The sequence below is a fragment of the Plecotus auritus genome (genome assembly GCF_963455305.1).
Source record: "Plecotus auritus genome assembly, chromosome: 7".
Classification (NCBI taxonomy): domain Eukaryota; kingdom Metazoa; phylum Chordata; class Mammalia; order Chiroptera; family Vespertilionidae; genus Plecotus; species Plecotus auritus.
In genome coordinates, this window is record NC_137774.1 from 45,773,416 (window position 1) to 45,786,220 (window position 12,805).

Below are 12,805 nucleotides of genomic sequence, written 5' to 3' on the forward strand. Positions count from 1 at the left end.
GAGGCAGAAAGGTGGTGGGTCACCGCCAACTGGTAAACGGACCAATTGGACCATATCTCATTTCAGCTTAGACAGTCCTGTGCAGCCAGTACTGGTATTGCCTCCCTTTCATAGATGAGGAGACTCAGAGATGACAGCAGCTCATTCAAGGTCTCGCAGCTAAAAGTGGTAACTGGAGTCTGACTTTGTTTATTCCTTCAAGTGCCCTGTATATGCTATGCCAGGGTCTGTGCATCTCCTCCCCTGAATAAGTGAGCCAGGCCAGCATGACTCAGGGTTTGAGCTTCGATCTATGAACCAGAAGGTCACGGTTAGATTCCAGGTTGAGTGAGGCACATGCCCAGGTTGTGGGCTCAGTCCCCAGTGGGGGTGTGCAGGAGGCAGCCGATCAATGATTCTCTCTCATCATTGATGTTTCTATCTCTCCCTCTCCCTTCTGCTCTGAAGTCAATAAAAAAATATATTTAAAACAAACAAACAAAAAAACAAGTGAAAGCTCTTTCCCAAGCCCTTCCCCTCCAAATACAGGGGCAGAGGCATACACACCTGCACTGGCAGTGGGGAACCTTGAAGGCCTGGCTAACGAGACAGATTTGAATTTTTTTTCTTTTCCCCGGCACTGAAGTCTTGCTCAACTCCAGCTGAGCAGTGAGGCTGGCAGGGTTGTCTCACTTCTAGATGGCAAGCCCCAGCCCTCCTGGCCCAAACCCACTTCCTGTGCTTGTGCCTCTTTTGTCAGGAGGTGATTCTCACACTTCCTGTTGACTTCTGTTTCAGCTGGCCCCCGTGTGCTGCTGTTGATCAGATCAGTGAGGCCTGGGACACGGGACGAGGTACACTGGGTCAGTGGGGTCTTCTGGGAGAAGGTCTGGGCCAGGTGAGGCCGGGCCTGGGGCACACAAGAGTGGGGGCTCCTGGTGGCCTGAGGACCCTCCCTGTCCACATGGTGGGGGGCTGTCAAAGGCTAAGGTTAGTTTGTAATTTGGTTATGCCCCTGTGGGGATGACACCAAGGGTTTGCTTTGGTGGCTTCCTAAAGTCACACTGTCTGCCCACATCCCCCCAAGATCTCATCACCTTGATGTGGCTTTCCGTTTCCGAGGCTGCCCAGGTAGCATTGCTCTGGGGGTGCAGAGCAAGTTTTTTGGGTTCAGACAGGTTTACCTGGGACTGACTGAGACTTAGTTGGTGTGATGCTTGAAACTGGGCTGGGCTGAGCTGAGCTGAGCAAGTCAGGGGCTTGTGATTACGTCCTGGCTCCTTGTCTTGTTTACCAGCAAGTCACTCAGCTTCCCTCTGAACCTGTTTCCTCATCTACAACACGGCAAAATATCTCTATTTTTCAGGATTTTTGTGATGCTTAAGCAGGACAATGATTGTGAAAGTGTTTTGTAAATTGTGCGATGATACGCTTCAGGGTTTGAGGTTACTTTTATTTCATTTTCTAAATGAAACTAGACTTTTAAAAATGATAATATGATCATTGTAAAAAATCCAAACAATACAGAGAAAGTGGAAGTTTACATAATTCCTTCCCTAAAGATTACTATTGACACATTAGTATATAGACTCATGGACTAATATAATTCAAAAAAATTTTATTGTGGTAAAATACATAACATACAATTTTTAAAAATTTATCATTGTTAAGTGTACAGTCCATCACTGCCATCCACCTCCAGAACTTTTTCCACCTTCCCAAACATAAACTCTGTGCCCATTAAACAATAACTCCCCATTCTTCTCTCACCCCAGACCCTGGCAGCCAGCATTCTACTTTCTGTCTTGATGAATTTGACCACTCTAGGTACCTCATTTAAGTGGAATCATATAGTATTTGTCTTTTTGCAACTGCCTTATTTCACGAGCATTAATGATCTCAAGGTTAATCTGTGTTGTATCGTGCGTCAGTATTTCCTTCCTTTTTATAGCTGAATGCTATTCCATTGTATGTATAGACGGTATTTTCTTTATCCATTTATCTGTTGATGGACGTTTGGGTTGTTTCTACCTTCTGGTTATTGTGAATAATGCTGCTATGAACATGGGTGTGCAAATATCTGAGTCCCTTTGGATTCGTTTGGGAATATACTCACAAGTGGATTGGCTGGATCATGTGGTAATTATATTTTTAATTTTTTGAGGAACCTTCATACTGCTTCCCATAGTGGCCGCACTGTTTTACATTCTTACCAACACTGCACAAAGGTTCCAATTTCTCCACATTCTCACCAGCACTTGTTCTTTTCTGTATGTGAGTGTGTTTTTATTGTAGCCATCCTAATGGGTATCTCATTGTAGTTTCGATTTGCATTTCCCTACTGATTAGTGATGTGGAGCATCTTTTCACGTGCTTATTAGCCAACTGTATATCTTTTTCGGCAAAATGTCTATTCTAGTTCTTTGCCCATTTTCTAAATCAAATTGTTTGGTTTTTGTTGTTGTGCTGGTGGTGTTTGAGTTCTTTATATATTCTGCAAATTAATTAGACTTCTAGACTTCTTTATTTTAATATATATTTTTATTGATTTTAGAGAGGGAGGGAGAGATAGAAACATCAATAATGAGAATCATTGCCCTAGCCGATTTGGCTCAGTGGATAGAGCATTGGCCTTCAGACTGAAGGGTTCCGGGTTTGATTCTGGTCAAGGGCACATGCCCGGGTTTCAAACTCCATCCCCAGTTGGGGGCGTGCAGGAGGCAGCCTATACATCAGGTGTCCTCAAACTACGGCCCGCGGGCCACAGGTGCCGCTGCCTGTCCTGCTTAGCAGCTGACTCGTCCCGGGCCCGCAGTGCGCATAGGAATTTGTTCATAGTTGTTTTTTTTTAAACTATAGTCCGGCCCTCCAACGGTCTGAGGGACAGTGAACTGGCCCCCTGTTTAAAAAGTTTGAGGACCCCTGCATGATTCTCTCTCATCATTGATGTTTCTATCTCTCTCTCCCTCTCCTTTCCTCTCTGAAATCAATAAAAATATATTAAAAAAATAATAATGAGAATCATTGATCGGCTGCCTCCTGCACGCCTCCTACTGGAGATCTAGCCTTCAACCCGGGCATGTGCCCCTAACAGGGAATCAAACTATGACCTCTTGGTTCATAGGTCGATGCTCAACCACTGAGGAACACTGGCCGGGTGAAAATAGCAGTTCTTAATGATGACATCTAACATTTTTATTGATTTTTTTTCCTCCTTTGGATTACAAAAGTATCTGTAGAAATTTTCTATAGATAATTTGAAAAAAACAGATCAACACACAAAAAGGTAGAGATCACCTGAAGATAGCCACTGGCCATTAATAGATCTTTCCAGTCTTTTTTTTCTGTGGGTGTGTACTTATAAAAATAAAAGCACAGTCGTTTTATTTTGTGTTCATGGTTTTTATTTACTAAACCATAATTTGTTCTCATATTATTATACATGTTGTATTGTCAATCAGTGAGCTAGACAAGACACCTTAATGAGCCAATTAGTCATGAGTCATCTTTATTGCGTGCAGATTCAGAGCAGATTACCTCTGTCAAATTCTGAACACCCAAAGGAGGAAGCATTCTCTTTTTATATCTTTTCAGGTCCTTGTGTAAGTTATTTTTACAGACAGTTTGTAACCTTGAGTATATATTATATCTAACAAACACCTGTCATATCTATACAGACACCTGTAACCTTGGATACATAATGAACACTTGGCATGAGAATATGGGAATTATTATCAGTATCAGCGTATCAGCCCCTTTAGATGGCTAGCTTGCAAGGTCAGACAGTTAAGTTTATCTTTTCTATTATTAAAGCTAAAAAACAAAGTTATATTTTACAGAATAAGAGACTATCTAAAAATAACATAGTAGTTCAAACAGCAGTTTTAAACAGCAGTTTTCCAAAGGAAGGACTACCATGCTTCAATCATTAATGGCTACATGGTATTTCATTGTGTGGATATGCAATCATTTATTTAGTGAATACTCTATTGATGGCCATCTAGGTTCTTATTGGGTTAAAATTTTAATTTACACGTCTCTTTTGATCATGAACTCATCTAACCTTGTTTTCACTGTGTATCTGCTTAGCAATCTCTTTTTCTGGAGGGAAAGGATAAAGGTAAACATTAATGCTTTTCTGGTTAAATTATTACCAATTCCAAATTAATGAATACAGACCCATGGAGATTTTTAGCACTTAGTCTTGTGGTTTTTTTTTTTTCCTGTGGGTCAGAGGGAGAGAAGGGTCACTTTCACTAGATTCCTCCACAGTTTTTAATTAGCATGAACACGATGAAGGCAAAAGCACCAGTGAGGAGTCATGTATGGAATGATGAGAAAAAATAAGCAGATCGGGCAGGCATCTGAAGAAATCATCCAAGAAACAATAGCGTAAAAGAGAGGAAATTGCCTGATGGTGGTGGTGGTGATGATTCAGTGCTTGAGCGTGAACCAGGAGTTCACAGTTCGATTCCCCATCAGGGCACATGCTGGGATTGTGGGCTTAATTCCCAGTGTGGGGTGTGCAGGAGGCAGCTGATCAATGATTCTCTCTCATTATTGATGCTTCTATCTCTCTCTCCCTCTCCCTTCCTCTCTGAAATAAAAAATACATATATTTTTTTTAAAAAAGAGGAAATCTGAAAGAACAAACTTATCTAAGAGTTGAAGATATGAATTATGTCCCTGAGTCTTCCACTATGTCCTTGTGCAGTCTGCTCAACCTCTCTGGCTGTCATTGTCATTCCTCATCCGAGGTGGATTTCTTTTTTTTTTTTTTTTAAATATATTTTATTGATATTTTACAGAGAGGAAGGGAGAGTGATAGAGAGCTAGAAACATCGATGAGAGAGAAACATCAATCAGCTGCCTCCTGCACACCTCCCACTGGGGATGTGCCTGCAACCAAGGTACATGCCCTTGACCGGAATCAAACCCGGGACCCTTCAGTCCGCAGGCCGATGCTCTATCCACTGAGCCAAACCGGTTTCGGCCGAGGTGGATTTCTAATTTCTCTTGTATCCTCTGAGGTTCTGTGAACACAGACTTTGTCACACCATCTGTGTAACCCTGGGCAAGTTGCTTAACCTCTCCTCGACTTTGTCTTCTCATTTGTAAAGTGAGAACACTAATAGCTACTTCTAAGGCTGTTGTGACTGGATGTGTGTAAAGCACGTGTCGCAAGGCCTGTCCCATACTAAGCATCCAATGAATGAAAGCTATTTTTATTGCATGCCCAGGGTTATGTAAGAGGAGGACAATTAAATCATCCCACATTCTGAGCAGGAACTCTGTCTTCTCAAAAGTGGTTTGCAAAGGTCAATTTGCAGGTGGGAAAGAAGCCAAGGAGCATAGTACAAAGTCACCCCCAGCCACGGATCTCCCTTTTCAGTTCATTCGCCCCAGGCCTTGGATGCTGTCCAGATGTGGGTCAAGTACTAGTACACAGGCAACTGTTTAACACAGATAAGTAGGCTGCATGAGTGCTGATCAACAGGGGAAGCAATAGGAAACCCCACTTTTCAAACATAAAATATCCATGAGTGTAGCAGAAGGGGAACTGAGCCCTCCATGATATGAATCACCAACGTAGGGACGATATTAAAGAAAAAAGGCGGACATATAAGTTGTGATTAATGAGCATGGAGATGGGGGGAAGAAGTTGTGGAGGCAGCTGAAGTTTTTGCTCTTTGCTGCTGTGTATTCTTGGACAAAGTACACTTTTCTGTAAAATCAGGAGGCTGGATTCTATTTTTGGTCCCCGAAGGATGTTCTGTGTACTGCTGGTAGAATGGAAAGTGATGTTACGTGGTACAGAGATGAACATTTGACATTTTAATAGTCATGTATTTAATTTATGGAATATTAGGGAAAAATGACTAGCAATCACTTAAATGATTTTATAGATATGATTATTTCGGATAAGGCCAATGTAGGATTTAAATTCATTTTTTAAAAAGTGGGTCAAAGATGATATCAGTAATGACAAATACATGTATTGTGAAGGTGGTAAATTGGAACATCATGTGCGGTAGGCAGAGTAATAGCCCTGGAAAGATGTCCGTGTCCTAATCCCCAGGACCTGTGTGTATTATCTTATATGGCAGAAAGGACTTTGCAGATGTGACTAAGTTAAGGATTTTGAGATGGGGAGATTATTCTGTTGAGAAAAATTCTCTGATCTCCTGCCTGGAAGGTGCAAGCCAGGCAGCTAGCATTCTGCGAGGCCATCAGGGGACAGAAGCTGGGGTCTCATCATTTATTATGTAGCCTTTGAAGAATGCCCCTCCCTCTGTCCTGCTTCCCTTTATTTTTATTTTTTTTATATTTGACTTTTTTATTGCCTAAAGTTTTACATGTCTCCTTTTTCCCCAATTGACCACCCCCACGCCCCAGCCATTCCCACCCTGGGCAAGCCCCCAACGCCCCAATGCCTGTGTCCATTGGTTATGCTAATATGCATGCATACAAGTCCTTTGGTTATAATGCAGTGATTTAGCCTTGCCCTCTGGTGTGCCCAGTGTCCCCAGGTCTAGAGCTTCCCTGGTTTAATTTTTCCAGAGAATAACCTACTTCCTCCAGCCTGCCGGCAGGATTACCTGGGTGGGCACCGTATAATCTGAAGGGTCTTTATAAGAGGGAGGCAGGAGGGTCACAGCCAGAGAAGGCAGTGTGATAACAGAAGCCGTTACTGGAGTGGTGCAGCCATGAGCTGAGGGGCACTGCAAACGCCAGAAACTGGAAGTGTAGGTGGTGGGCACTGCACCAGTTGTCAGACCAAACATGGTTTTCAGCAAGGCGGTACTTGGGTTCTGGGTAGGAAAGAATTCAGAGCAGGACCCAAACTAACAGAACATTTATTGGGTAAATTACAGAGGTAGGAAAAGTAATTCCTAGAAGAAATGGACTTAGCAAACAAGTTCTAGAGGTAAAGAAAGGGCTCTTGGAGCTTGGGATCAAGGAAGCGAAAGGTAAATTGCTTGGGTGGGGGAGGGGGGAAGTCAACGGCGAGGGGGAAGGGAAGGGAAGGGAAAGGCACAGGAGTGCTCTCAGAAGGGGTGTGAGCTGGCTCCTCCATCCTAGGAGTTTTAAAGGTGGAGAGTGTAGGGGAGGTCCCAGGGGAAGATCTCAATAGAATAGTCAGCAGTTTTCCAGGTGTGTCCTCAGATTGTGGTCTCCATGGATTGATTGGCTGGCATCAGGGCAGGAGGTCATCCTTCAATGCAGCTGGTCCTGACATCAGCTGTGGCTGGTTTTGTTGCTGATCTGGATCTGGAGCTGAAATACAAAGGAGGCCTAGATGTTATCTCTAGGGAGGAAAGGTCAGGGGGTCTACACCTCACGACCAGTGATATGCTAGAGGAGGAAAGGTCACGTTGGGGGTGAGGTCCCACCCTACAATTGATTGTCCATTGCTAGGCACCTGGGGCTTTCCATCCTGGTGACCTGTACCTAGCCCATCGTCCTTGCTCTGCTCATGTCTAACTGCCTACAACGTCAGTGGTGAGGAACTGATTTTCCCCTAGTAGCTTCCAGAAGGAACCAGCCCTGCCTACACCTTGATTTTAGCCCTGTCTCATTTTGGACATCTGACCTCCAGAACTCTAAGAGAATAAATGTATCGTTTTAAGCCACTGAGCTTTTGGTGTTTGTTAAGTCAGCCACAGGAAATGAACACACCAGACATTAGACGAACTTGAAGTTGGTGCATTCTGCATGTTCAGCGATTCCCCAGGATACAGGAAAGGAACGTTGACATGAATAAGGCTGTCCTTGTCACCTGTCCCCACCCATCTGGGAGAGGGCTGTCTCCGCCATCACGTTGGGCAAACCGGCTGAGGAGAGGCAGGGCTCTCAGGGCCCCCAGGAGGGTGCTTAGCATCTAGGAGACATGGGTCCTGACTGACAGGAACTGGTTCAACCTGCTCATTTTACAGATGGAAAAACTGAGGCTCAGAGAAGGGAAGCAACCAGCAGAATCACCTGTGATGAAGCTGATTTGGCTGAGAAGAATCAATAGCTAGATTCCTAAGGCAGGGGAGGGAATACCCGCAGGCAGAGGCCTGACTGGGTTCTCACAGCAGGGTGTGGAGCCCTGAGGAGGGTGGGGCCCGCACCTTTGCTGGGGGTGGAGGTGGATCTTGCCACCCTTTGTTCACATTCTCTGTGTGTCTGGGCCTCTTGCTTTCATGCTGCTTCCTCTAATATTTTTGATCAGGGTTTTAATAACCATCCTGTTAACACATGACTTTAGAAAACTGCTGAAAGAGCCACGTGCTTGAGGAAAGGCATCCCCAGCTGCCCCCTTACCCCGCCTTCAGCACAAGTTGTCTTCTTGTCTGCCTGGCCCGCTCTCCAAAGGGATGCAGACTTTCTTTTCACAGAAGGGGTGATCAGGGAACCCGGATGTTTCCTTTCTGCATTTCTGCATATCTGAATCAAAATTGACCTCTGTGGCCCTAACCGGTTTGGCTCAGTGGATAGAGCGTCGGTCTGCAGACTGAAAGGTCCCAGGTTCGATTCCGGTCAAGGGCATGTACCTTGGTTGCGGGCACATCCCCAGTAGGAGGTGTGCAGGAGGCAGCTGATTGATGTTTCTCTCCCATCGATGTTTCTAACTCTCTATTCCTCTCCCTTCCTCTCTGTAAAAAGTCAATAAAATATATTTAAAAAAAAAATTGACCTCTGTGGAATGGACACTCCTGAATAAAGCCCAATCTCCTAATTTTAAGCAGAAGATATCTACACTAATAAAAGAGAAAGATGCAAATTGACCATACCTCCCCATACGCCCATCAGCCAATCAGGAGTGAGTATGCAAATTAACCCAACAAAGATGGTGGGTTAGTTTGCATACGCAGGCAGGGAGGGAAGACTGAAGACTGAAGGCCTGCCCACGGCCAGAGCCAAGCCTGAAGGCTGCAGGCTGAAGGCTCTGCCTGAAGCTGGAGCCAAGCCTAAAGGCTGAAGACTTGGCTCCGCTGCGGCCCGGGGCTCCGCTGCGGCCCGGGGCTCCGCTGCAGCCTGGGTCCCGGGTGCCAGAGGAAAACCGGTGCTGGAGCCAGGGGAAGGAACGCCTGTTGCACGAAGATTCGTGCAACAGGCCTCTAGTTTTCTATATAAAGGCCACAAGACTTCCTTGTGATTTTCAAAGTGGCCCTCAAGACCTGTGTTGTATTATACAGGAGTTGATGAAAGGCAGTGAGAAATTTCCTCTGAGATCCCATGGACAGGCATTTCCCATGTTAGGCTGTAACTATAAATGGTCAGGGTATTGTTCCCCTTATTTAGACAACCAGACAAGTCACCCCAAGAGAAGCAATCCTCACAACCCAGGTTCCCTATAGTTGAATTTCTAGGCAGTTCTACCACTCAAAGTCCCAAATATCATTATATTGCCAGTAAATAAGGGTTCAGAAGATATGAAATTAAAAAAATTGTAGGGTGGAAACTTTATCTGTAGTACCAGTATACGCAGGGTGGGGCAAAAGTAGGTTTACAGTTGAGTACGCAAAACAGTTTATTCTTTTATTATTTATGTTAATTTCCACATGAACAACTGTAAACCTACTTTTGCCCCACCCTGTATATGTTTGCAGGAGGTAATAATATCAGGTTGGACTAATTAGGGAGTGACAGTAAAAGGAATTCATTTCTTTGATCTGTACCATGGAATTGGGAGCCCTCCTATCGAAGCTCACCGAGATAACCAATGTCTGTGCCGCTCTTGCATCTGCTGGGGTGACTTGGCTGAAAGGATGGATTTTAAAAAGGTCCTAAAGCCAAGAAAAATAATTTGCAATGAATTTTGAGGACATTATCTTGCTTTGTTAAATTTGGATGCGTTCTTTTTTTTTTAAAAAACATATATTTCTTTATTGATTTCAGAGAGGAAGGGAGAGGGAGATAGAAATATCAATGATGAGAATCATTGATTGGCTGCCTCCTGCATGCCCCCCACTGGGGATCGAGCCCCCAACACAGGCATGTGCCCTTGGCTGGAATCGAACCGGGGACCCCCAAGTCTGCAGGCCAATGCTCTATCTACTGAGCCAAACCGGCTAGGGCTTGGATGCATTCTTAATTCTCTTCAGGTAAATTCCTAGGAGAGGCCAATCACTGGGGATGCATGTTTTCTTTGTGTGTGTGTGAGGTAATCCTCACTTGAGGATATTTTTCCATTGGTTTTTAGAGACAGCAGAAGGGAGCAAGGAGAGACACAGAGAGAAACATCAATGTGAGAGAGACACATAGACTGGTTGCTTCCCTCACACGCTGGAAGTGAACCCCAGCAACCCTTTAGTCTGTGGGCTGACTCTCTATCCACTGAGCCAAACCAGCTAGGGCAGGGTTTCCAGTGTTTGGTTCACACAGCCTATCAGGAAAACTTCCATCTAGTGCTACCTTGGTGCCCTGACAGGAGAGTGCTGGTTTCTCTGTGCTTGTGTCTGCACTTTGAGTCTGTTTTAAAATCTCACATACTTGTTCGATGAAATATGGAATCTCTGCTGTTGTATTTGGAATGTTTTTGATTAGGAGCAAGGTGGTGGAATATAATTTGATGGTTAGCCACCTGTATTTAATTTTTTAAAATTTATTTATTTGAGAGAGAAAAATATCGATTTGTTGTTCCACTTACTGAAGCATTCATTGGATGTTTCTTGTAGTATGTGACTTGATCGAACCTGCAGCCTTGGCGTATTGGGACAACGCTCCAATCAACTGAGCTACCTGGCCAGGGCTGCCATCTGTATTTTTTAAATTGTGCTAATTGCTTCTTGTTGTTCATTGTTTTATGGGGGAGTTCTATATTAGTGTTCTAGATGATATAAGTGCTTTGATGCAAGAAGAGAGCAATGAAAATATTAAAGTTAAAAACATTTACTGCAAGGTATTTATTTATTCAACAAATGTTAAGTGCCTATTACATGCTAGGCGTTGCCCTAAATGCCACCCTAAATATAAAGTATCAAAAAGTCCTGGCTAATTTTTTTCTCCTTAGGACTTACTATCCAACATACTATTTATTTATTTTCTATTTCCTTCTTTCCTGTCAGCTTGTTTTGTTAGCATTTCTATCTCTGGGCCTAGAACAGTGCAAGACACTCAGCAATATTTGCTGAATGGTTGAATACATGATCTTCAGTCCTGGTAACTTTGACTCATTGGCTTACCTGGTAATGGGAATGTGGCTGAAAATGGCCAGATACAATCATCTCAGGTTGGTAAGAAACATTCCATTTCTTTTAAGCCCTGTCGTTTCATTAGAGTGGTTTGGGAGTGGGTAAAACTGGTGCCACCTTGTCTGTGTAAAGGTACGTGAGCAGATATTGCTTTTGTCCAGGGATAGTCACACTGTTTATGGAGGTGTGATGTCAACAGTTGTTGGGGTTGCTAGGTGTGAATCAAATTAGCAATTAACACTGTCATGCCATCCTTTTCTGTGGAGGTAGCTGTCACTCTGGGGTGTGGGTAGTGACTGTCAAGGGGCTGGGGTGGGGGCCAGGGCTGACAGTGAAGACTGAAGTTTGGGGGAGTGGAGGCTCTGAGGCTAGAAAGTGGCCTCCAAGAGGCTGCAGACAGTTCCAGAACAGTTCAGGGAGGCTGCTGGGGAAGAAATTGGGGCAGCTCCAAGAGTTTCCTAGGAGCAAGGCAGGATATCATGTAGAGAAAAAAGGCTAAGAGAGACCTCAGTTTACCCCCCTGGATGAGCACGAGGGCCCTTTCTTTCCAGATACCAGTAACCAGGGCAGGACCCTGATGGAAAGGTCTTTTACAGCCTTAACCTTAATTGTTCTCATTTTTCTCATCTGCAAGAGCCACTTTGCAGAAAGCTACACCTGGAAACAGCGTAGCACTGCAGAGAGTAAGGCACCCTGCTGGCCAGTGGACCTAGGGCCAGAAGCAGGCTGCATTCTCAGACACAAAGGAAATGGGAAGGAACAGGAGGGAGGTTTGGAACCTAAAATAGCTCACAGAAAATTCACCATACCCAGTTCTTTCCATTCTGTTGACTGACAGCCACTGGAGTTTGCAATATAGGGGACAAATTCTGACAGAAGAGCTGAGGTTGGGAGCCTGAAGTGCTTTGGGTGGTTGGTGAGCACTGTTTGTTCAAGAAGCTACTGAGGATGCAATAAAGACAATAAATGGAACTTTCTTCTCCCTTCAAGGGGGTACAGGGATACCCTAGGCTGTGCAGTTCATGGCTGGCTGGGCCAAGAGTCAGGGACTAACCAGAAGTGGGCATTTTTGTATCAAACATGAAAGGTTACCATTCCTTATCTTGAAGGGGAAATTGATCATCTGGTTGAAGGCTATGGCATTCTGTAAGTCACCTAGCAAGTCATTCTTCCAACCAATATTTACTGAATGCCCACTCTGTGCCAGGCCCTTTGATAAACTTCTCTGAGGCATCTGCATATATTTTAACATTCTTAATTTCACAACTCTGTTGCATTTTATTATTTAAAAAAAAAAGAATAATCATTGTGGGAAAGTTCATCTTTTTTTTTGAAAACCCAAATAACAGTGGTTTATTATTTATTTATTAAAATATTTTTATTGATTTCAGAGAGGAAGGGAGAGGGAGAGAGAGATAGAAACATCAATGATGAGCAGTTTGGCTCAGTGGAAAGAGTTTCGGCCTGGGGACTGAAGGGTCCTGGGTTTGATTCTGGTCAAGGGCATGTACCTCGGTTGCAGGCTTGCTGCGTGTGGGAGGGCAACCAATTGATGTGTCTCTCTCATGTCTATGTTTCTCTCTATCTCTCTTTACCTCTCTGAAATCAATAAAAGTATATTTAAAAAAAAGAAGCAGCCGAAA